The sequence below is a fragment of the Episyrphus balteatus genome, chromosome 1 (genome assembly GCF_945859705.1).
Source record: "Episyrphus balteatus chromosome 1, idEpiBalt1.1, whole genome shotgun sequence".
Taxonomy (NCBI): Eukaryota; Metazoa; Arthropoda; class Insecta; order Diptera; family Syrphidae; genus Episyrphus; species Episyrphus balteatus.
Window position 1 is genome coordinate 142,737,735 of NC_079134.1, and position 4,436 is coordinate 142,742,170.

The following is a 4,436-nucleotide window of genomic DNA, read 5'->3' on the forward strand; positions in this document are numbered from 1 at the left end:
TTGTAACCAGTATTTAAAAAATATTTCGAGGAAAATATTGAAAATATTCTGATGTTGCATAAAAATAAAGTATAGCTCATTTTTTACCTCGGAATTTATCAACGAATATTTAGAGGTTTTATTACTAAAATTATTTTAAAATAAAAAATTAAACCTATGACGAAGTCATCTTAGGAAAATGTTGAATCAAACTAATAGAAAATTTGTGAAGATGTTCAATGCTATATTAGTTTCGTTTCTGAAAAAAAAAAAAAAATTAATATTAAAATGTTCAATAACCTCGAAATTGAAACATTTGGAAAGTGGAGGGTAATGTGTTACACATACGTCTGCTAATGTGGTATACTCTTTTCCAATACAATATTATATATTTTATGAGTGTCTTCATTTTTGAAATAACCAATAAAGATGTTTTTATTTGTTTTTTTATTAAGAATGGAAGAAAAAACAACAGAAGATTAAAAATTACTTGTTTTTTTGTTAAATTAAAGACAAAATATTAATTTCATTGTTGGCATATTCTAAGGGAGTATGTATACTATACCACATTAGAGTATGGTAAGTATACCACATTAGCGAAAACACTGATATTGTACAACAAATAAAAAATATATATGTAGGTATTAAAAGTTAGATTTGTACCAAACTCATATAGAAATCACGTTAATCAATATGTTTTACTTAAAAAAATAATTTTTGTAAATATTGCTTTTAAACGTTTGAGAATGCATTCTATAAAGCTCCCAAAAAAAAGTCCACGTAACCGTTTATAAAGATTTATCAATTTTTTGATAAGTATGGAATATTTTCGCTTTTTTCGTTAAACAAAAGGTGTCACCTATTTTTTTTTTGTTTGACGTGATAACGTCTTATAAATCGATTATCCATGGCAGAGACCACAAAAAAGTGACGCCATTTTCTAGCGTCCCACTCTCGCACTTTCGCAGTGCGGCAAATATTTCAATTAAAAATTAAAAATAAACTATTAGAGATACAAAAATCTTCAATAGCTTATTTGAAAGAAAATAACCTTAAGTTAAATACATTTGAAGGATTTTAAAAGTTCTAAATTCTAATAGGGTAAATAGGGGTAAAACAAAATTTCAAAATATTGGCTTTTTTCTAAACGCGACAATGTAAAGAGTTGAATTTTTTTTTAATCAATAGATCAAGACTGACAAGGGTATTGAAAAAATTCTAAAAAATTTGAAAACCAAGCTATAAAAGGTTTTCTAAGACTAAAACATGAGACCTTTGACAAAATAGTGATTATAGGTTGGGGAATTTTTTTGTGACAGATAATAAAAAAAAAAGTTAGTGGTCTGATACGGATTTTTTTTAAGTCTCTGCGTTTCGAAACATGAATAAATTTTTGAAAAACACCTACTTATTTTGGGGTATTTTTGGGTAAGTTTTTATTTTTTTAAATTTGTTGTAGCATTCAAAAAATCTCAAGCTTATAGAACATATAGTCTGTGACTGTGCGCATACATGTGCAAAAAATTAGTATTTCAAAATGGTTTTTGACCGAATAACGGGAAAAACAAGTTTTTTTGTCCCAAGTTTTTTTTTTACCTTTTTTAAGCGTTTTTTATTTGTATCTTTTTTTTCTTCAACAGATAAATAAATGAAATTTATATTGTAGATAGATAATAGACAGGACTATATTTGTGCAATTTCAATCAATTTTGTAGTCACAATTTTGAGATAGCGGTAAAATAATTCAATAGGTTCTATCTTTTGATCTAAAGCAAATACAAATTTGATTTAACTTTATTCAGCATGATGATGTTACCTTTCATTTGATATATCACACATAACTGTTACATTCACTACAAGCTACACAATGTTAAATTAAAAAACTTGCGAAATACCTCAAAACACCTGTGGAGATCTGTTGATCATGAACACTGGTGGTTGTTCATGATCAACAGAACAGATGTGGGAAGTACCGTTATCTCAGTTTGGAATTTCGACATGGTTGCATTTAAAAAATTCTAACTTTTTTTCTAGGTATCGCAGAAATAAGATTGAAACCTCATATGAAAGGTGAAATTATAAGCTTTTACATGATATAAAATTTTGTATAGGTTGTCAAAAAAAAAATTGATTCAATAGCGTGAGAACATAAAATTATATGTTTTTTGATGAAAATTGATCGAGTTCAAAAAATTCTAGCTCTTTTTGTAGATGCCTAATAGACATGATCGATTTACATATATATTTTGAGCTGAAGCTTTCAGGTGGTATAAAATTTATTATAGGTTATTATATCAAAAAATGAATTTTTGGTTGATGGAAATGATGTTTTCACTTTTTTTCATAAGAAGTACCTAATTGTTTTTAATAAATTATTTTAATACTTTTTGCGCATTGTAAAAACTTAAAAATGGTTTTATTATTTAGAAGAAATATTTGGCTTTTGAATGGTATAATTTTTTTTGTGAGCTTTTAAAATAAAACAATTAATATAATAAGAAAAGAAAAAAGGTAATTTTTTTTAGCTTTTTCTTGTAAATTATGATTGTTTGAAAGAAATAAACGCTTCAATTGACTCATTTTAAAAGCACACAACCTGTTTTCTTACGACAACCTCTTTTTTTCTTGCAGATTTTCATTAGTTTTTGTATTGAAATGGTGCATTCTGGTTGGGAACGCCATCTCTACCTATTTACCAAGGTATATGGGAATTGTCGTCATACAGATACGTATCCCCACTAACAAATAACAATCTTTTTTAATAGATTGAACACGGATCAGTGAGAGTGACACGATTCCTAAATGCCTAACGCATCAACACTTAAACCATCAACATAAATTTTCATTAAAAATATCAACTTTTGAAAACAAATTTAGACGTTGTATCCCATAACAGATGACTAATCCATATGTCTGTTTGAAAGATCATAACCCATGGAGAAATAAAATTTTCTATCGTGTTTAATTTTTTTTTCAAATTAATTAATTTATTTTTTTTTATCAAAGCCGCTTTTAAATTTTATATCTGTCAGTCTCGACCCCAAATGCTCCATTGACCTCACTCTGCGCCACCGATTGAAACTATCATATACACAAGCCTATACCAACCCTCATTCAAATTAGCATGCCACCACAACCATCGCGTCCGACCGACAACCATCCCCATCATTGGTCGATATCATCAGGTTAGAGATGTTAAACCCTATAAAAATTCAATTATACTCCCATTTCCCATAAATACAGGCCAGAGCCAATATATGAATGAATGTATATTTGTGGACTATGGTTTTGGTTATATGGCAATGGCGATGGCTTGACAATGTGCGAACTGCGGATGATTCATGAATCATGAAACAGAGAACAGAAGAATCCCGAACACACAACCCAAACCCACCATCGAATCGCCAGCATTATCATTTTCCTCGTCATCATTGTCCGTACGTCGAGTCGTGTCGTTGTTATTTGTAGTTCAGTTCAGAGAAGCTCAAACTAACCAACGGGGAATAAAAATAATGAAAAAAAAAAAAAAATGTTTAATTCATAAACCACGACTTTTTGTTGGAGGAGGGTTCACTCAGAACAAAAAAAAAAAAATAAAAAAATGTCTGCAAAAATAAAACTGAATAAAAAAAAAATCATACTAAACGCAAAACCCCCGAATCTTTAATGCAGATTCAATTTTGTTTGTTGTTTTTGTTTTGTGTCCATATTAGCCTCTCTTAGTCCATATTACCCTCCTTGCTCAAATTTTCTATCAAAAAGATACCATTATTGGGGTTGAGGATGTTGGGGGAGTTATTTATACAAAAAGCTAATTCATATCCGGTTTTTCCCAGAAACAAACTTCCTTTTAAAAGGATATCATGCGAAATATAGATATCTACTCAAGAATTACAGTTAGACAGTCAAAAAGTTCACATCTGGGTCTAAATTTAACCTATTAACTCACGTATCTATTAAATAGAATTCTCCATGAACCGGGTGTTTCAATGTTTCTATTTTTAATTTCGAATACTGAATCGATGCCTATATAGAACCATTATTTCGGATCAACTGAGGTCAGTCACATACGTTTTCCTTCTAAACTCACAACACCAAAATGACTCTCGCTCGCACATCTGGCAACATTCAAGGGCGGTTTAATTAAAAGAGTGATGAACAACAAAAAAAAAAAAGTGTAGCTATATGATGGATATCTAATGCTAAAAGTCTGAGTCTTTTTGAGCTCTGAATTTCTCAATGAATGAGAGGGGGCCTATAGCCTATATATGAATGAAGTGTGTATGATGCGTTGGTGACAATGTTTTGTGATCCGGATGACACAATCATTCAATAAATTAATCAAAAAAAATATAGCATTAAAGCTACAACAGATACAAAAAAAACAGTATCTATAACTAAAGCATGATTATGAGTAAGATTGTCTATACAGCTAAGCTATATGGAGGTTAGGGTGG